Source organism: Pipra filicauda, unplaced genomic scaffold (assembly GCF_003945595.2).
Source record: "Pipra filicauda isolate LSUMZ 115617 unplaced genomic scaffold, ASM394559v2 scaffold402_size659489_pilon, whole genome shotgun sequence".
NCBI lineage: Eukaryota > Metazoa > Chordata > Aves > Passeriformes > Pipridae > Pipra > Pipra filicauda.
The window spans coordinates 495,434-518,319 of NW_024104535.1; the positions used below are offsets into that span (position 1 = coordinate 495,434).

General features: G+C 37.3%; 1 protein-coding gene across 3 annotated transcripts in view; it reads right to left on the bottom strand.

The window, feature by feature from the left end:
• The window catches only part of PIEZO2 (piezo type mechanosensitive ion channel component 2), a 295,169-nt gene that overhangs the window by 193,860 nt on the left and 78,423 nt on the right, over positions 1–22,886 (bottom strand). The window lies entirely within an intron of this gene.

The window sequence follows — 22,886 nt, forward strand, 5'->3', positions numbered from 1 at the left end:
GTAATTTTTTAATTTATGGATTAAAAAACAGCAGTGTTGGAATTCTTACCCAAGGCTATAAGTAAAGCTACGGTTTTGGAGGGCAAAACTAGCAGAGTATACCTGTGAAATGTCCACTCTAAATGAAGCCTGTTTTCTTCATACTTATTTTGCAAGTGTCTGATATGAGCAACTACTAGAAAGAACATGATGGTTCACATTCTGTATCTAGCCAATAAATCAGCTTCTTGCTTTGTTATAGTTCAAGCATGTCTTCAATGGCCTGAAGGGTAGTTTATAAAGCAAAGAATCAGATAAACACAATTCAACAATTTCAGAAAGTTGTAGACTATCTCATTCCATCAGACTCAAAACTTTTATTATATGATCACTATCTTGACTGCAAATTTTGAATACCAAATACCTTTAATAAACTTCCCTTTTTTAATTCAAAGAAAATTAAAAATGGTAAGAATGAGTCCATGAGTTTCTGCAATCTGAAAAGGAAGATACATTCAGTAGATATGTGCCTTGTATGACCTATTCACTAGTCACCAGAGTCCACACAGAAAGAAGATAACCTGGGTGGCAGAGCATTACACTAAAAAGACTGGATATTAAATTCTTTGGGTCATTTTTTGTTCTTTTTCTGCAGAAGCTGGCTTAGTGTCCTGGCTTAGGACAATTTCTAAGTCCTGTAAAAGCATAAATAACTAAATAGGTCATTAGAAGAATGAATATATGACAAACTACATGTTATTAAATAATATGTCAGATGTGATGTCATATCTAATGCAATCCAAGGACTGCTATATTTTACGATTTTTTGCAAATTTCAATATTTGATGGTTTGCTCCTTCATTACTAGATCCCATGCTCATGGTATTACAAGAGATGTATGTTCAGAACACAAGTGAACTAAAAAACTACCTATCTCAAAGCTGAGGACAAACAGTTTGAGAACACAAATTTCATGGTCTTAACATCTGTGTCAAAAATGTACAGATCTTAAAGTCAGTCTGGCGACTTATGAAGTTCTGAGTCACAAATTCTCCTCAGTGCTCAGGAGTTAACAATTTGATAGATATAAAGCACTGAATTTTTCATACAGAAGTGGATTTGAATTTTTTGATAGAATTCCCTGAGTCAATGTTCAAAGGAGAAAAACTGCAATACAGTTAGTCAATGCACATTCAATTCCCAAACTTCATGTTTCCACATAAAGAAATAAAACTTCTGAAAACCTTGGGTACATCCTTCAGTATTTCAATTGTCATACCTCCCCAAAATATATTTCAGTTTTAGACTTATTTTTTTTAAATTTGAAAACAAACACATTTGAATTTATATTGAACAAAGCATTTCTTTAAAAAAGCCTTAACTTTTGCAATTTACTCTTTTTAAGAAATGTAGGAAATGCTGAAAATGTATTTCTTGAAATATTGAAATGTTGAAAAAAGATCTCCTTCATAAAGTAGGGAAAATTTTAAGACTATAAATACTCATCATAATAAATAGTCTCTCAGTTTACTGGTAAATATGGTAGGGTAAACACACAGCTGGAAGGCAGCTAGTTATGTTCAGTGCAGTTTACAGCATTCTACAAGGGCTATTCTCTTCATGGCTATCAGTGGGACAGGATCACCACCAGATCCTACTGACCAAGAGCCCTTTACCTGCCCCACATTCATCTGTGCCAGCAGAAAGTAGACACATAAAGTATCTGAAGAAAAGTAACAAATACTAAATATTGGAGAGTTATCAGCAACCTGGGAGAAATGGGAGTTATAAATTCGGTGAACTGGATACATAATTTATGCCAAGGAAGAAGTGACTGATTTGGATAAGAGATGAGTTTCAGGGTTTGGATAAATGACTATATTTTTACTTACTTTTTTTTTTTTCTTCTGTAAACTTAGTTCTAAATGACACAAATTAAAAATTACCTATATGCATACAGAACTGAGAGAGTGAGAAAAGAGACAGCTAAAATTAAACTCCTGAAAAAAACCAGAGTTTCTTATGATGAGGAAGAAAGATTTTTGTCATCCTTCTTTAATTTGTATTTATTTTAATTCAGTCACAATGTTAAATTCTTTTCGTAACTTACAAAATTTTAACTCATAATGTTACAATTTACTTGCTAAAACATACCTTAACTGTTCAGTTGCCCTAACATGAAAGTCCCTGGGGACATGAATGGAAGCTGACTGTCACATAGAGAAGGAAATACATATTGTTCAGAAACCTGTGCAGACAGAAAAGATGTGCAAGAGATCATTGCCCCAGCCAACATCAAAAGTCACAATATACTGATTCCTTAATTTCTGTCTTAGATGTATAGACTTGTCTATGCCCATCAAGGCTAAAATAAGAAAAATCTAATGGCAAAACACCTCAGTTTGTAGCTTGAATGCTTGGTTCTGATTTTACTCCACCACTAGCTTCAGCAAAACGTGGAGGATGGAAAAGACAGAGCAGACTTGTCTCAGAACTGGCCTGAAGGACTAAGAAAAGTGGTTTTGCTTTCAGGTGCCATTTCAGGTGTCATTCCTAATGGCACCAGTGGGACCAAAACCTGGCATGTGGCTTTAGAAATGTACTCATGTCTCGGAAACACACAAGGAGGTTGCTCCAGTCTCTTTGTCCCTTCAGAAAACTCCTGGCAAAGGGCTTTCTCCCCTCTGATCAAGTCTGCAGAAAGCCAGACAGGATGCAAACGCTTCATTACCCTCTTTCTCTTCAGCTCAGGTGCAACATTAAACTGGTCTCAAGAGGGCCAAAAGCTTTTCACATGTGACAGAGGAATCCATTTCTTATTTTTCAAAGGTAATCCAGCCAAGAGCCAGATTAGTAATGGCATGTACCCCCCAGCCACAGGCATGAAACCTCAGTACCACTAACTATTTTAATGTGTTCTTGTAGGACCGCTGTCTCCAACGCACACATGCACCTCTTGACTGCCTACATCATGATTGTACACAAAGGTGGAGCCTGCTGCTCACATCACTTCCATCAATGATGACACAATGAAAAACAGTACATTCATGATTGGACAAGCAGTCCTGTGATCTTTTCTGCTACTCCTTTCCCTAAAACAGCAAGAGTATGACAGAATTTAATTTTTTTGTGCACTTAGAACTTCCTCAGAGCTTTTACCAAAAGGATGTGCTAATCCTTGGAATAACTGAATGGCCAATTGTCACTGAGACCTGCTTTAAAATGACATATATTAGCTCTTACAATATAATCTGACCATGAGCCTTGGTCTATTACAAAAATCATACCATACCATACCATACCAAATCTTCAGTTGCTTGCAAGGTGCATTTTCATTCCACACTACTTTTTTTCTCATTTGGAACTATTTATGATGCATAATTAAATTACCTTTGTCTCCAACAAAGTTAATAATACTGCTAACCATTTATCCTGATTTTTTAATAAGTAGTACCAAGCATCTATATGCAAAGGTGATAAATTCAAAGGGTCGGTATCCATTCTGCATATCACAATGATATCAGGAAAGGGAAACTTGAGGAGGAAAATAATTTCTAAAAATTAACTGAAGACTGTTTAGTATTCCAACAGTGTAATTCCATCATCACCATCATATGTATGCTGAATGACTTCACCTAACGATTTAAGGTTTTGGATGTATTATTCAAAGTTTTTATTACTTTGCACAGGAATTTTTTCAAAATGTAACCTTAAGGTTGTATTTTCTGACATAAGTTGGTTTTGGGACAATTCTAACACCTCTTCTAGCCTAATACTGTACTCCAAACAGTTGGAACGCTCTTCGTCAATAGTTATGCTTGGGAATTTTTTTACACATCACTTTTTATTCAGATCACAGTAGATGAAATACCAAAGCACAAGTCATTTTTCACATAACCTTTGATAGCATACAGTGAGTGATAAATATTAATGTGCATTTATCTCCTGAACTAGTGACACTTCATTTAATAAAGATACTCTATTACAGCCATTGAGGATTTTTTTTTAATAAACCTCTTCATCAGTAAGTGACAAACATAAAAGTAAAGAGCTCTGCGAGCAAGGCTTGGTTGCAATAAACTTCTGCAGCACAGAATGAGTCAGTCCCACAGAATTTGTTTTAGCTAGAATTTTAAAATCTTAACTTCCTGACATTCCATCAGGGTCCAGAGACCTTAATCTCTTGCTCCATGGCTCCAAATAAGAGTCTGTCAACATAATCTATACTGTAGCTTGGGGCACCTTGGGATGGGAAGTTAAGAAAAAAATTAATTAAAAATACACGTCCTTTGTAAAAATCTGGAAGTTTGGGGGTCATCTGATCTGCAAAGAAAGAAAAAAAAAGGAAACATAATTTCCCATATAAAAGAAATCCCACCTTTGGTCAGCTCTGTTTTAAGTGCCTCAAGATATTGCAGCTAACATTAATTGACATAACTTACTGACATAAATGCAAGAAAAGAGTTCCAATTTGAAGCTGGTTTTAGCCAGAAGTTCAGAGGTGACAGAGTTGGTTCCAGCCGATAATCAGAAAAATATCATCACTGAGTCCACTTTGAACATCAGCCACTACTTTGGCCACAAGTGTTAAATGTAGATTCACACACTTAGACATATACTCAGTGGAAAGTTTATAAGCATGAAATAAACACTGATACGTCCCTCTTCCATTTGACAGGAAAACTTTGTATTTCAGTGTGGGCATTCAGCAACACCGAAGAATACGGGCCAGTCCCCTTTCCTGAATTCATCAGTACTATTGTACACGAATGGACACTTAACTCAGCAGGACACGTCCTGATGACCACAGAAGATGAAGAAAGGACTCAAACGAGTTCTAAATTCAGTTGAGATTTCCAGACGACTACAGGGTTACGTCGGAAAGGCACAAAGCAATTTAACTCTGTCCAAGAAAGCACTTAAACACATGCATATCTTTGAGCATATGCAGAGGGACTGAAGAGCTTTCAGTGATGCATAAAAGGTTCATAAAATAAGGCTTACTTCTTCACTGCTAGGGTATTAATACTTGATGTGACCAATCTTAAAGCACACAGCCTGCAAATCAGCAGAAGTCAAATCTCTTCAGATACCTCTACACCATGCATTGTTCAAATCAATGCTCTGCAGAGGCTAATTTTCTCTTTTTCTCCTTACAGATACAATGTGTAATTATGTCCAAATGGGGAGGGTAGGCATAATCTAATTGTTTTCAATGCCTCTCTTTCCCATGCACTTTTGGAGGCACAGAGAGAGAGTGTCCTCCAGTTTCAGGTTCTGTAAGAACAATGCTAAATATTTGCTAGTACCAGTTATACGTATTATTAAACAACCTTTCCTAGATGTGAAATATCCATAGTTCTATGTGCACAGTATAGCTATGCTTAGAGGTTTGGCCTCTTGAGTGCCGAAACATAATGGGACAAAGCTATGAACAAGGGATAGAGGAAGGCAATTATTTGTAAGGAGTATTCTAAGAATAAAATTTGATAATGGTGTGCCTTGTACACTGTATATTGTGCAATGTCAAGGCATTGATCCACCAAGTAAAGTAACTGCATATCAGTTCCTAGTCACTAAATCTTACATGAACATCTTAAGTAGACTCAAAAAAGATAATGTTTAAATCATACTGCCAGGAATTATTTTAATGGTTAAAATAGTGCTATTGAAAGTGCTGCACCCTTCTACTGCACAGTAAGCATATTTATCAGTACATCTATATTTAGCTTAATACAAAATGCATTAATATTTTTCCCCCCAAAGGGTATCTTCTATTCCAATATCATCTTCTATTCAGAGGATCTGAGCTTACTAAAGCCTTAAAAGTGGACAGACATCATCACTGCAAAAATACAAAACCACTTGGTTTACTCACTGGATTTCCAGCAGCAAGACAAAAATAGAGAGCAATTACTAATTCCATGGTCTGTTCTGTACCTACCAAGGCCCAAACCTGAAAATGTGTATCCACAAACAACAGCTCAAGACTTCGTGCAATTATTTTTAGTTATGTTTAAATCTCTGTGCTTAAGGAGCCACACTGAAAGTCAGAACATATCAGTTTTAGATTCAGAATTTTGAGAAAAATGTCCCAATATTTGAAATTTTGTCCATGTTTTCCTGAATGTGTCACCTATTCCCATGTGTAGTAGTCAAATGTCACAATCCACAACTGTGACCAATAGAAAAACTTTCTAAAACATTTACAAAAAAGCCATAATTCCTTAATTTCAAGCAACTCTTTGTAGTAAAATGTATTCCTTTGCATTTCAAATTATATTATCTGTCAGATGATAGACCAGTGAGAATTTGTAACAGTTTGTCACAAAATATGTCATTACCTGAAAATTTTAAATTACTTATAAAAGCAGAGTAAGATACATTGTTCCAGGCTTGTAACTGCACAAAAAAATGCACGTTCATTTATACTCTTTTATACACTTATTTATTTCCTTATATTTCTCTTTCTGCTTCTCTCTCTTTTTAAAATACTACAGCACTCTAGGAAGGAAAAAAAGCCAGTCTAGAGATAGACACTTACTTTGCAGGAGTGCCAACCAGACTTGGGTAAACACAGTGAAAAATTCTATGTGTAATTAAAAAAAAATTATTTAGAAATGAAAACATAGAAAGTGCTGCATAGCGTAAAAAATATCTCCTTACTCCAGCTTCTTGCAGGATTTCCTGTTTTTCCTAGAAGTTTTCATGCCCAGAATACTACTAAAACTGAACTATATCCTCTGCATCAATAGACAATGCCATCGTTCAAGCTAGTCATAATCTCTGACTTTCAAGTTTACACAGGCAATTTACCCATTTTGTTAACAAAATATTTTGTCAGACAAGACTCAGAACTCAACTGCTCACTTTTTTTCCAGATAATACTCATAAGCTTTCAAAGCAAATAACAGCTACTTGATGTCTGCTTCATAATTTGACAGGTGGCTGTACCAAGCTAAACACAGGAAATAAACATCATCTCAGATACTAGTGCATATGAACTGAGCAATTTTAAGCCAGAACTGCTCTTTTACAAGAGGGTTTGAGGCTGTTAATACAGAGTTACATTTACTTCCCTTGAGGAGACAGGTTCTCCATGTTTGTCACTAAAAGATAATATTTATTTTGAATTCAAATTAATTCAGCCATTTTTGTCTGTTAGAAGCAGTGCTTGCAACTTACTTTCTTCATTTCTGTCACAGTCGTAAACGGCAGGTAACTATCCAGTACTAAATTCCTTCAATATCAGATGGTTCAAGAAACTCCCAGGTAATGGGAGATGACAGCAGGTCGTGTGCTAGTGCTGAAACACATTTTCAAAAAATCTTTACTTTCTAGGAGGTGAATAATTTTCTCCCTTGAATACTTACCCACAAGTGTTCATAAGAACTAAACAAATGTGATGCAGGGCAGAGCGAGAGAGGAAGACTAGAAGCCTATGTAAACAGGACTAATACAGCTATGGCAAAACCAAACCCTGCACCATGATGTTTTCACAAGGGAGTAAGTGTGCATAAGTACGTGTACTGAACTTGCAGTGGAAGCTGTGGTATGAATTTCTACCTTTGGCAAAACTTTTCCCAGAAGTTCTAGAGCCTGCTTCAGCTCAGACACAGGTGCTGCGAAGAGTTTAACCCCTTTTCAAAGAGTTTGCACCAGTATCACCAGCACAACATAAAGCAGCTCATGACCCAGTTGAAGAGCCCCTGAGACAAAATGCATTAGCATTTCAACTTCAACTTTGCATTTCAAAAATGTTAAGCCCTCCTGCCAACATAGAGCTGAAGTAAGATATGCAAGGGCATAGTTTCATTCCCTCCCTTTACCAGAAGTGCTTAAGGGAAGTAGAAAGACAAGATGGAAAAGCAAATTACTTGTGGAAATAATTTTGTTCTAAAAGTTTCATGGTGTTTGAAGAACATACTGTGATACCCATATGCCACATGGCCATACTTCTCTCTGAAAAAAATAATATCACTTTCAAAACACATGTTCCAGAGGGCAGATGGAAGAGGACCAGAGAGCTTTCTATAAACATTAGTAGTATCCTTCCACTGAAATCAGGTGGTTTTCTAAGGAAATTAAAATACCAACTTCCCAAGAGTCTGTAAAATTCTGTAGAGAAATAGGTTATAGGATGTAAAAGAAGAACAAACCAATAAATTTGACTTCCATGCTTGGCAAATTGGTAAAAACTATAACACAGATGAGAATTAGACAGTCAGGTAAGAACCGCATGCTGAGGTGTCCAGGTAGTTACCATAGAAAATGGTCATGCCCGTCGGATCTTTGAAATTTAATGGAAACCAGAGGAAATTTTAGAAAGATATTTTAGATGATGCAGGAAACTTAGTTTTCAATAAACTTCTGGCAAGTATTTCAGAAGAACAAACTTCTGTCAAAGGATTTACAGGAAATAATCTGTCATGGGAATGGAGGATATGTCATCTTGGGACATACCAGTTTTGGCTGATGGTAACTTTTGATTTGTCTTCCAGTCCAGTTGCAACGGGTTCAGAACAAAAATACTTTTTTCTCCCATAATGATGACAGAATTATTTTTTTTTGTTACATTCTGCCTAGTACTCACATTATGTGTGTGATCAAATGGATCTAGATGTACTGCTTTTGGCTGGGATAGTCAGTTTTCTTCATAGTAGATGGCACAGGTTTTGGATTTGTGATGAAAACAGTGTAGATAACACAAGGATGTTTTCAATATCGCTGAGCACTGCTTACATAGAGTCAAGGCCTTTTCTACTTCTAATCCCACCCCACCAGCGAGGAGACTGGGAGTTCACAAGGAGTTGGGAGGTGACACAGCTGTGACAGCTGACCCCAACTTACCAAAGGGACATTCCATACCATAAGGTGTCATGCTCAGCATATGGAGCTGGGGGAAAAGGAAGAGAGGATGTTTGGAGTTATGGTGTTTCTGCTCACGTCACAGTTACATGTGATGGAGCCTTGCTTTCCTGAAGGTGACTGAACACCTGCCTGGCCATGGGAAATGGTGAATGAATACCTTGTTTTGCTTTGCCTATGTGTGTAGCTTTTGCTTTACCTTTGAAACTGTCTTTATCTCAACCCACAAGTTTTCTCACTTTTACTCTTCTTTCTCCCCCATGCCACTATGGGGAAGAGAGTGAGTGGCTGTGTTGGGCCTAGCTGACTACCAGGGTTAAAACATGACAGTAGTCTACAAAGTCTACATAAAATCTGGACCAAAAGGAACTCACCTATGCTTACAGAAACACTAGATTTCTTCAGGAGAAGAAATCACAGCATTGTTCAATGTTTCATAGAAGGTTTACACTAAGGAAGAGTGGTACTCTGTGAAATGCTGAACATCTAAAGACATCACCAGTGTTTTCTTTCAAATGGTATGCAAAAACCATTCATTGGAACATCCTGCAAACCAAGCAGAGAACATCAACTACGTCTGTATTTTCACTATTATATCAACTCCATGTATGCATACACAACAGTTCTCTCTTCTTAATCTTTCTGTATGTAAAATCGTAGCTTTAATATTGCCTATCATGTTCTAGGTAAATCAGACAAAGGAATTTTGCACAAATAATCCATTATATTCAACTCCAAAATGTTTACTATAAAGTTTCCCTGATAAGCTTACAGGTCAAAACCATAGATGAACCATCACATTTCAGTATGAAAATACCTATTACATTTTTTGGACAATAACTGCAGAGAGAATCAAACAGTTAATTTTTCACCCAACTACTATGTTTCTCATAATGGAAAAAGGTGGGCAACATTATAGTAAGCCAAGCACATGCTAGGAAGCTGTCTTTCAGCTAAGTGTACAGTTGGATAATAAATGAACAGTGATTCTCTTCCTTCCTAGGATGGTTGCTACTGTGGGCCAGGCATTTGGTGGCAACAGTTCACACATTTAAAGGCTAAAAGATAAAATCCATACCAGGTAACAACATTCTGAAAACTTAAACTGCTTTTGTGAAAAATATGAATAGTTGATACTATGAAGGTAAGGAAAGATAAAGGATTGTGCATTAAAACACAAATCTTGCAGGAATAAATTTACTGACTTTTTAAATTATCTCAATTTTACAAGCCCAAGACTAGAAGGGAGAACATTTCCCTTTGAATTTTCAGAATTATTTTTAAGCAGGTGGAAAAAACCCAATTTCTGAGGACATGAAAGCTCATGAGAAGGAAACTAAAAAGACTGACATGTCAACAAGAAAAAAAACAACAACAGTGGAACTGACTAATAATGTGGAGTATCCATTAGCCTACAGCACACTGTTAAAATACTAGAAACTGTGAACATAAAAGAAGCTAAGAATGTCTGTATCTACACTTGTACAAACCAAAAGACCATTCTCACCAGTAATCAGTAGCAGCCGTAAACAGTTGTCTAGGGGAAGCAAACAAGAAGATTAATACTCCCTCCAAGTCTCTAATCTTTTTCAGATTGCTGGAACCAGATCTATTTGGTAAATTTCTCCTTTGTGAAATTTCCCAGCACTATTCTCAGCCATGTGAATTTTCAGCATACATATGTGTATTGCCACAGGTCAATGGCTCACTGTATCAACAACATCTTTTTGATTGGTCCCAGTTCTCACATTATGAGAAAAAGAATAATTATCACTATCCATCCTTTCCTCATCACTCATCATTTTGTACCTCTCAATCATACAGTCTTCCACCTGCATCTTTTCTCAGCTAGAGCTCCATCACACCTCTGTTTCTCAGATGTTGCTGCATGTACTTTAGTTATCCCTGTCAACCCTCTGTGAACTCTTTTCCAGTTCTACTACATTCCCTTTAGGGTAGGGTGGCACTACCACAACAAAATACAGGCACATTATGGCTTTATACAGCAGTACAATGTTCCATTTCATTCTCCATTTTATTCCTTTATGTTCACATCTATTTTCTCAACATCTGCTGAGGCTCTGAACTAATGATTCCACAGATGCCTGTATCACAAGCCTTCAACTGCATTCCTAAGAGCCAATGTCAGCTCAGTGACCACTGGTTTATGTGTGATTATTTTTCTTTTAAACTTTACGTTGATATACACTTGTCCCACAAGAACACAAGTGGGGTAAAAGGCAACTAATGCATTCACCGACTAAAGGGATCACCTTTTTTTTTCTTCCCTCAGAGATGCAGCTGAATGTATAAAGGTAACCAGATGTATGCCCTTTTAAACATGTAATATTTATTTTGAAATTCCAACAATTTTCACTGCAGGAAATACCCTTCAAAATTCTGTTGTCACATTAGACACTTTCAAAGACTGTAAGCTTTATCTAGTTGCTTCTGAATAAACGAATTGTGTCAAAACACAATTTATCCATTCTAATGCCTGGAACCTATAGTGAGACCACAGGCCTAACAATGAATCAAGTTTCTCATGACCAGCTTATTTCATACACACACCGAAAACTACCCAAAGGAAAGTACACGAAGTCTCTTAAGATAAATACTTGAGTTCTTCTCTATAGCCCTGTGGGATTTTATCAAGGTTTTTCAAAATAGTTATATTTCTTCATTAAAAATAACCAATTACCAAGCATTCACTGCAAGACATCAGCTAAGTAATGCTCACGTCCAACTAGATCTTCTATATCTGGCATTTTGTCCTCTGGGGTAGACATAAAAGGATCAGTAGTTTCATTCTTTCACGTACAGCAAAAATTATGGGAATCCAGCAGCCAAAAGTAGTAAAACTGCTTCAACACTGAAGCTGAACTTGGCATCTGTGCTCTGCACACATGTAGTTCAATTGTTGTCCAAGTAGCGTCTCAGGATCCAAGAGGCCTCTGCAGTGGTATATGAGACATCGCTGCAATTCAGCTGGGATTTCTCACACATCTGCCTTTCTGGTAGAAGAATCTGGAATCATTCGCTGGACAACAGTAGGGTTGATGGGACAACAACCTCAGACAACTCTTGCAAGAGGCACTAGGGACTGGAATGGAGGATTGTGCTATCTACACTTCTTTTTTAGATGCTTTTTAGAAAGGGTTGCTGCTGGAGCAATTTTAAATACTTTTCCCTGTGGTAGGAAACCTAAGTGTGCAACTGGAAATGGTACGTAAGATGATGGATTGGAATATATGTACTGCCATGCTTCACAGGGTGTAGTTTCAGCATTCAGCAAAGAAAGGAAGTGCAACAGAGTAGCTTGCTGTTTTCATGGCCTGGATTTTTAGATGGTTAATGATGTTGCCTTTGCAGACAAAACAGCAACAACAAAACAAACAAACAAACAAAACTCCCAAACCAACAAAAGGAATATTGAAAGGTATAAAGTGTGGAGATTATGGAGGATACGAAGGATGAAGGTATTCCCGTGCTTTTTACAACTAGTAAAACTAGTTTCAGTTCTTTGTCATGGAGTGTGAGTTACAAGTCTTGCTTTGGAGAAATGACCAGAAAATGCATCTCTACCATTCTCCAAGATTATGCAGGAAGAGAAGCTAAGTATACCTTTAAAGACAACTTAAGTGTTTTTAATCAGCCAGAAGGTTATATATAAAAGAGTCAGAGATATTATGACACCGTAAAATATCAGTTCAAAGCTGCCAAATGTCCAAAAGGTCCCCGTAATTCTGCATTTTGTGCCCTTTGTTGAATGTTGAAGGGCACTAGAGGTTTCAGTCTTCAAAAGTCCCTGGTAGCCTAAGCTTGGGTGCACATAATACATATCTCTCCTATCTCTGCAATTCCAAGAAAAATAAAACAAAGAATTATTTTTTATCTGTCATACATGGAGATTCAAGTGTGGAAGACAAGAAGAAAACTCTTATTTGGCTATGTAACTTCTGAATGTCCTCAAAGTCACTGACATCACTGAAACAGTGTAGTGCCTAATCTGCACTAATTAGCATAATCTCATTATCATTATTGTTATAAATATACTGAAAAAAATAATTTTTTCCTGAAATACATTAATACAATTTTTATGATAAGGAGAGAATAACAACTTTTCCAATATGAAAGAAATTTAAATATACAACACATTCACTTGTATATAGATTGGTTTTACTTTTGAACAACCTCAAAAATATTCTTATGAAATAAGAAAAAAAGCTTCCTTTTGAAATTTTTAGGGAGACAAAAATGGACATATTCAATTTAGCAGTATGTACGTATATACATAGTTGATGGATCCATACAAAAGAACACAACATATAGTGGTCACATAAATAGATATAAAGTAGACAATCTTTTCTTAGCTCATCATGGCTAGGCTTCGCGAACGAAGATTTCTTAGCTCACAGTACAGTTAACAGTCTTACTTGTATGGTGAGAGGCAATAGTAAATAAAATCCATTTTGTCATCTAAATTCAGCCTTATAACCGAACACTTGTCCTTCAACAGTTCCAGCACGGTATATTTTGCACATTGGGAAAGGAAAGATTTTGCATAATATTATACATAATACTTTGCTCCTTGTCTGTTAAGACTAAAGTAGAACTATATATTTTACAAAGAAGCAATTCAGATTCCAACATCATGTGTTACTTAGTGTATAACAGAGTGAAGTGTCAGAAAAAAATCATACTTCTGTGAATTCTGTAGGATTATTAGAATTCAAAAAGAGCTTAACTATTAATGAAGGGAGAAATGTGTATTTGATGTTATACTCCAGCATCCTAACTAAAACACTGGAATATAGTTTAAACAAATGAAAAAAACCCAATCTTACGCATATATCCTCCTGGTACAAAACATATGTGTATTCAGTGCAGAGTCAGTAGCCTAAGTTATTTTCCAGTCAGATAAATTCAGACCTTTTCTTAGTCTACAACATACTAAAAATATTTAATACGAAGCGATGTTCACAAAGTTTGCAAAAGTGGAAGTCTGATTCTATTTTTGATTGCCAATGTTTAATAATTCAGGCTGAAATTCAAGTTGCTAAAGGAACTTTTACAACATTTGGCAGGAAGGAAGAAATGCCACTGTTCAGCTCAAAAAATCAAAAATACAACTATTTAGTTTGAACTTACCAAAGCTTAGGTATTTTCTTTATATTTTTTCCACATGGCAAAGAATTTCCATATTGGCAAATGTCAACATTTTCTCACAAAAAAGAAAAAAAAGCCTGATTTTGTTGCAGCACATATTCTCCTAAATAAATAACAGTTCACTAGGAATTTTTCACAGAAAGTTACAAAATCACAGAAAGAGAAAGGATGTTGGGGAAAAAACCAGCAACAACACACAGCATTAACAAGTAACACCTGAAGTGTTAGTGACATCTTAAAGAAGCACTAAATCGGCTGATTTCATGCAAATGTGGGGTTTGTGTAATAGATGACAGCAAGTGCTGCTACAAAGGTTTCAGAGCCATTTGCTGGGGATAAACCCTGGAGCATATTCAGGGCTTTTTGCCACATGTAAGTGATGCAACCTTGCAAACACGTGCTAAAATAACCATGTTTGTGTTTATACACCACCACGGCAACATTTGATCTCTCTATATAGTGGATAGCTCTCTCTCTGTAATGTATGTCTGAGCGCACTCAGGAGTGCAGTTACATTAGCGTGACTTCAGGTTCATGTTGTCCCACACCTAAAAGCTAGGGTATTAAAACCTAAAAAATACTCCACCTTGGCCTCATTGCAGAAACACTGCACCAGGCGCTCTGGCCCGGAGACACACAACCCCTGCCAGCTGCCCAGCACTGGAGAGGATGGACCAGATCAGCCTGGTCTGCCTCGGTATCCCTCGAAGGGCATGCATGCCCTCCCCTGGAAGCTAGGCTCTGCTCCACTGTCAACATAAGCCGAGTTTTGAGCAGTGCAATATGGATGTTTTACTCCCTGACCCTCTGCTGACGCCCAACACAAATACTGGGAGTGAGACAGCCTGCCATGACAGTAGTTGAACAGCTCTCTCGGTTCCTGCTCTCCTCAGACAGAGGGGGAAGGAGTATTCTCCTTTATTATTATACCACGTTTCCTTGTGTATGTCAACTGTTCCTTAGTTACAGAGAACTGTACTCTTTCCAGACAAGCAAAATGAATCTTCAGAAAAGAAGTAAATTTTATTTATTTTTTTTTAAAGCATTTTAAAAAGCTCCCAGAAGGAATTAGCATTTTTATTTACAGCCTTGTCTGCTCAAATGTGAACACATTTCTATGTAGCCAACTCATGGTAGCATATCCTAGCCATCTTGTAATTAAATTATTGTGAACATATCAGCAAGACATGATCCCACATATTTAAGTCATTACAGCAAACTTTGGCTTGGATCAAAGTACATTAGTTATTTTATTTACAGCTGAGTCAATCTCCGTTAGGTATGATTAACATTTGGCCTAACTTTTCTCTGTCCTGAAGCTAAAGGAGCCTCCTTTAAAGTTTAACTTGAACACATGTTTTTGAGGTTTAAGCAATTACTACAACTCTTAACCTTCACACTACTATTTTCTTTTGTTTAGTTAAATAAAAAGAAATCTAGTACAAGACAGGTATCAGTTTGACTGACATATCTTTCCTAGACTGATTTAATACCTAATCACTAATATACAGAGCATAACAGATTAAGGAATATGGTAGAAAGTTCCCATTTGCAGTATTCTGGACATTTTTAGACATGCAAAGATCTCTACAGATACTTTTCCAAGGAATACTGACAATAATTACAGCTGTGTTGCAAGATGTTGCAGCAGTGATGCACCTCAACCAGCAATACTCCATGGGATCTTTAAGAAAGCATAGGTGACTGGGAGAATTGCACTGACAATACCAATCTCATATAGTCACTTCAATTCTCCATAATAATTATTTATGAGTGTTTCAGTGATCACAGTTACACGACAGGGTGCTGACAAGCAATTTTTAGCTTCTCCCCACTGCTGCTGATAGTAAGACAATGGTGTCAAATCATATGCAAAAAAGGGAGCACATTACTTCGGGGACAAACAAGCTCATAGGGTGCCCAACAAGAGAATGACTAACCAATCCCTGAAAGACCTCTTGTGCAAGGCCTCCCACCCACTGACAGTGCTCAGGCACCTTCTCTGGGACATCAGAGCACTTAACTCTCTGTTCATGTTGAACGGCAACTCAACCTCACCTTCTTGCCTTGCTTGAGCGGATTCAGAACCCGTTATCCAGTGTACCACCATCAGAGGCTGCTGGCTGAGCCTGCCCAGACCTAGGGGTCTGCTCACCTCCAACAGGCATTACACAATGGTCAGATGAACCACACAGTCCTCCATCACAGCTCTCCTCACCTTCCCATGCCGTAACCACTAACCTACCTGCTTTCATTGTCTTTGAACCTACCAGCTTTTGTCCTTAGGGAGCACAGGCTAAGGGACATAAATCTGAATCTTTCTTTGGTTATGGCACTGATACCTGACAACACAGCCTTGCCAAGTCAAACTGGGGATAGCTCACATATTACGAATTTGAGAAACTTGAGGTTAGCAGGCAGTTGGTCATAGATTTTGAGGAAGCCAGTGTTTTTATTTGGACATCTAAAATGGCACTTCGGCACTATTAAGCATCTAATTGCTCTTGGAATTCTATCTTCTCACCCCAAACTCCTTCAGAAAGTTCTTGACCCAAGAGTGATCTTTCACATAATACCTTTGCCAGATACACTTATTTATGGGTAGAGCTCTAATAACTCTTCTTTGAATGCATGAGTCCTCAGGTAGCTTAGAAATTTCTAGAGTTGACATCTGGACAAAGAAAAGGAATAAGAAGGAAGTTATTCCATATTTTGAAAAATATTCAGTAATCTTAATCTACAACCTGTCTCTCAATCACTCCCATTACCCTAAGTATTTCCTAAAGTCTTGCTAGGCCAGTTAGGGAACAGGTAGCTACATGATTAGCATAACCATTCGTCCCAGGGGGCTGGAACTAGATGATCTTTATGGTCCCTTTCAACTCCAGCCATTCTATAATTCAAAAGACTCCTAAATTTAATACTGACTAACAATTCACAAAGCCAAATTCTGACTTCTGAAAATGATTAGCAGCTTTCAGAGACACCTACTGAGGCATCACTGCTCCTCTTTCTAATAAAAATGTGTTTAGGAAAATATATGCTAGGTCTTCACGAGCATCTACAATAAATACACACAAGACTCCAGTAATCAGAAAAGGTCCCAGATGATTACTCTCCGAAGCATTTAGATTCTGCATTATTAAAAGTTTAAAAAAACCACAATTCTTCAGTACATCCTTACTATACTGCCTGATCACAAAACGTATAATGGTTGACGTGTTACCGTAACTGTAGGGCTTTCTGCACTCAGAAGGAACCCCAAGTCTCAAAGTCTATAGAAGCACAGAAGAGTCTTAGGAAAGACTCTGTCTAGTGCAAATGTATCAACAGGCATGTTAAGAGGGTATATTAAGTAATCTGTCAGGGCGCTGTTAAAAATTAGTGACGTTTACAGTTTAAAGAGGGTCTACAAAAGAAGGCTTTGAAAAGATTCAAGGAATGCAGCCATTCACTCCAGAAGTGTATTTCATGTTCAAGGATTGCAAAGACAAGGAGGAAAAACTTCCATGCACCTGTATGTGTGCTTACCTCCTCCGCCCACCAACTTCCAGCAGAATTAATGTAGGAGAAAAAAGGAAAAACCAAACAGTAGTTAAGGACCCTAAGTCATTTTATGATATGTGAATTAAGTACTAGAAACAAGTTCTGAATAAAAACACAGTATTTAAAGAAAAAAAAAAGGAAGGTAAAAACAGATGTGTCATGCAGAAGAAATGGCATGGTAAATTAAAAGGACTCTCCTTTTAACCTGGAAATTACAGGCTATTGAATGGAGAAGGGAAACATTCTGGAATTTGTAATATGCTTAAAAGGTCTAGAAACCAGAACAGGTGTTGTCTGCCATCCAAAATTATTTTGAAGAGATGACAGACAATTAAGGGAAACTCTGAGTCATCATTCAGTGTTGCTTGCTTAACCATACAAAAAGACTGAGACATAACACTACCTTATTTTTTAGAACTCAAATGCTCTTTCTCTTACTGAAATCTATTACTTTCTGAAAGAGAAAACCTCCACGCCCCGTAAAATTTGAATACTGTAAGTGAAACATAAGGCACTGGATTAGGAAATCAGGCAGCCAAACTACACTAAAGGACCTGAATATATTAATTTAAGATTAACAGGTACAGTTATTGAAAAAAAGAACTGTAAAGCTAAATGTGAAGGGTGAACGCTTGAGCTGGTGTGAATCAACATTGCTCCATTGAAGTAAACTCTACTACGCTGCTCAAAGAGGACCAAGAATCAATGCTCTGTTTTACATAAACAAGTATTAGGCAAACATACCCAATTTTCTGCTGAAATTCTACATGCCAGACAGACTGCATTTCTCACCTCCAATTCACGAGTATAAATGAAATGGCTCTGTACAACTTTCTGTTGGTAACATAAAGGCAACATCTGGCAGAAGGAAGACTTCTGCAAATATCCAACGTGGGCTTAAAAATATTGTTGCTTTTCCACTGACAAAACTGATTTATCTTTAGCTACTAGATGGCTCAGGAAAGATGGATGAGTTCTGTAATGGAGATGGAATGCCCTATTTTATGTCTGTCTCATTACCATTCTGTATGCTCCTTTTCTCAGAATTCCATTGGATTTTTAAAAGGGGAAAACTTTCACAAAAAACCCTTCTTGTGAAAGTTTTTTAAGGGTTTGTTTGGTTTTATTTACAGGAAAGCACCATGTTTTAAATGTATGTCTTTAAATGAATGTCCAGGGCATTCAGATAAGTGAGAAACTAACTACGAAAATACTTTTAAAAGTAAACACCAGATTTGTAACTTTAACAACCTCTTTCCTTTCAGAGTCCTAACAGCCTTGCATTGAGCCCCAAAGGAGGTTCATATCATCACTGCTTAGAAGAATACCAAAGTACCTACCCCCACCACAAACAGCTTGGAAACCAGGGTCAGGTTTTGAATTGGACAGGTCCCTTTGCAAAATAACTAACATCTCCAGGAGCAAAAATGACCTAGCTTCTACCACCAATTCTACTAATTTAGAAAATACAAAATCTATAATTATCTTATTTTCCTGTCAGGTAGAAACTACTAATGCTATTAAAAAAAATGTACAAAGTCCTGCAAACATAAGCAGCAGGAAAGATGTGCAGGAAACAGGACTTTGAATCTCTCCTCCACGTCATGACCACAGCAAACAGGAGAGCACCCTGGAACAGGGGAGTGCACTGGAACAATCAAGACCCTCATCAGGGCAGCAGGAGAGAAGAAAGGATAACTTATGTGTGTGCTGCTGGTGAGAAAAGGCAGTTGCTCCCAATTAACCTCTTGGTTCCAAGAGCTCAGGCACAGCATCTCTGAAAATCTGTCCTTTGTCATCCACTTTGTGAGTAGCTGAGTGCAAGGACAAAACCAAATTGGATACACATTTTTAAAGTAGTTTTGTTCCCAGATATTTACCAACCCTGTTTTTCATTAGATGTACCTTTATTCTTGGCTGCCCACGTGTGTTTACAAGCTTACCTTTCATATTTCTTGTAATGTTTATCACAGCCAAATAACTACCAGCTTCTTTCTTACTCATTGATTCCCTTACAAAGCACAAGAGTTTTAATCATTTCCCTAACTGGAGACTAACTTAGACTTGGTATCGCTGAGACTCACCTAGGTGCAGCACACACATCTGAGCAGGTCACTGACTTCTGATGCATTGTTTAACCATCTGCTTCCTGCCCCACTCTCTGTCCCTCCTATTTGTAAGGAAGCAGTTTGGACCTTTGAATACAGCTTTGTGTGCATAGGCTTCCTGCCTGAGGAAGTAGCATCAGTTTCAGCTGATGTTTCAAGGCCCTATACTGTGGATAACAGTACAGCTGAAACTACATGGTGCTGTTTGGCCTGTGTTTGCCTGGGAGAGAGTTGATTTTCTTCTAAGTTGTTGGTACAGAGCCGTGTTTTGGATTTGGTATGCCAGTGAGCAGCTGCACAAGAAGTTTGGGAGGGAGATCACAGCCAGGACAGCTGACCCAAACTGGCCCAGGGGATATTCCATACCATAGAACATCATGCTCAGTTTATAAACTGCAGGGAGTTGGCCAGAAGCCACAGATTGCTGCTTACGGAAAGGCGGGGAATTAAGCAGTGAGTGGTGAGCAATTGTATTGTGTATCACTTGTTTCTCTTGGGTTTTATTCCTTTCCTCTATCTCCTTTTAATTACAACAATAACTATTATTATTAGCATTATAATTATGATTATGATTATTATAGTTTACTTTGTTCCAGATATTATACTGTTCTTATCTCAATTCATAACTTTTACCTTTTTTCCCCTAATTCTGCTCCCCACTGGAGGTGGATGGTTTGCAACAGTGAGCAAGCAGCAGTGTGGTTCTTAGTTTCAGGCTAGTGTTAAACCACAACACTGTTCTACCCTTAGGAGTGGTTTTATCCTCAGACACCTAAAAAGCCCCCAAACACTGTGGCAAAATATAACACTGTGAAATCCAGATGGGCTTTGGGTTTAGGTTTATATCCTAGGATGTCACTTTACAGGCACATTCAAATCTAGGAGTTATTGGTCTCATAATACAGAAACATGGCACTGAGTTGTCTTCAGAAAAGGCAGTCAGCTGATCACTTGCAGTGTTGGTTTGATTTTGCTCTACTTTTCCACTTTTCCATAGAGTGGAAAAAAAAAGGTATGGGGTGGGAGAGAGAAGATGAGCCTGAACCTCTGCAAAGTTTTCAAGAATACCGTCATGGAATTATCTGACATATTGTTTGCAAAAGAACTGAAGTAACTATCCAGGTTATAGGATGCTGTATCATCTGTCAAATTCAGACTGCAGTCAATTTGGTGTCTGCCCTCCATAACCACTTTTACATATTTCTTAAAGCACCAACTGCCTCATAGGATTTTCTGCGAGCATTTTCCTCTGCTTAAAATTAACAAAATACTTTTTCAAACACTTCTGTTATTTCCTGTACTACTAAAACACACAAGTATCTTAAAGCACTTAAAGTAGATTAATTGGTCAGGCCTGGGTAATTTATGAATAATAATCATGGGTTTGGTCTCTGGATGAGAGACTCATTTTCATTTTTGTCATCTATTGGACATGAGTTGTTTGAATTGGCTATAACGTTCTAGCAGTGTGACTCATGCCCTGAGAGCCAGAATCTCCGTAGAGTTAAGTATCCTCATTCTCTCTCTATTTCTGAAAAAGAGTTATTGTTTTGTGACCATGTTTCTCACTGCCTTGTCCAACATGTTTATGTTGTTGCCGTTGTAGCCGTTGTTTTTAATTGGTAGTAGTATCTTAGGTAAGGTATATAGATTGAAAGGAAAAATATAGACCTCAGTAGCAAGGTCCCTGCTCTCATCAAGACAAGCCTGGCCTAAAAGAGTTTTTAATCTAAACCAGCAAAAGACAGACAAAGATACACACAAAAAGGTTGCTGGCAACAGTTATAATTTATTAAAACCTCTGTTACAGCAAGGATGGATTCAACTTCACCTACACACATGTGCTCTTGCTGAACTTTCCTCTCCATTAAAAATTTTAAAACCAAAAAATTAATTCCTTTATTGCCAACACGTATAGCCATATTGGCATCACACCTTTTTAGGCCCTTCTTGAATTACAATGCAGCACTAGGTTATCGCAGCAAAAAGTAATTCACTTGCTATGGTTTTATGGAAAGTGCAAGGGGGGATTACTTACTAAGCTAAAACCATGTGTCATCACAAAACAATCTCTCAAGGAGTGGAGACAGAAGTAGATCTGGTTTAATACTCTTCCGTACTGCTTGGCTGTGTTCTCCAGTAGCTGACAAGCAGCATGCTGACTGCAGTTCTCCCAGCAGTGTGGCATTCATAATGCCAAACACCATTCAAGAAATATACTGGTATGGTTCTGTGGTAGACAGTAAATAACTGATCTCAAACATCATGTAGCTTGAACTGAAGACATCAGGAACATAATCAGAACTACTGAGTCTCTGTACTCTCCAACATGAAATAACAGACAGTGTTAACTTTAAGGTAAAATTTTAAAGGAAGAATATTGCAGTTATTTAAGTACTTACTTTTGGGGACAGGTTGTAGCTGGAGTTTTTTATTTGTTTAGGTCTTTTAAGTGTATTAACTTTGAGAAGATAGGTTTCATCCAAAAAAACATTCCAGGTTCACACACCTCCTGTAAACTTGAGTAAATATGGCAATTTTCAAGTTGGGCCCATTTTTTGACTCAATTATATTTGGCTTAAAGTTGAGTTTATAATGAATCCTGGCAACACTTTCATCTGAAAAATCACCATACTTGAAATGAATTGATGTTTTAAAATGAGTTTAATTACATTTTAAGGAACCCAATCTATATTTTAAAGTAAGACCAAGCTATTCTAAAAATTCAGCTGTAACTGAAGGCTTCCATACAATGTAATTTTATTGTACAGCACTGTACTGAAAATTTATGCTTATTTTAAATAACATTTCATCTCAAACCTTTCCTCTAAATTCCTTTTTTTTTTGCATTTTAATGCCATTGGTATGTATTATATGTGTGTGCACAAACAATTTTATTGTGCTTTCAGAAAAAGAACTTAAAAAAGGAGTGTGACGTATAAAGCAAAGGATTGACCCGACGTTATTTTAGATTTTCTCAAGAGCTTTCTGTATTTTGCTTTTTTTAAAATTCTGCTTCAAATTTTCCAGCTTAAAGTAGATTACAAGCCTACAATAAGAACTCCACGCATCTGTACTCAGATGAAATCTTACCACTGCAGCTTTAAATTAGGGCTACATAGATTTCACCTCTTTAAATATCGGAGGAAACATGAAATTTCCTTTTTTCACAAGTACAAGGGGCTAAGGATGAGGCTAATCCAGTGCAGTTGGTTC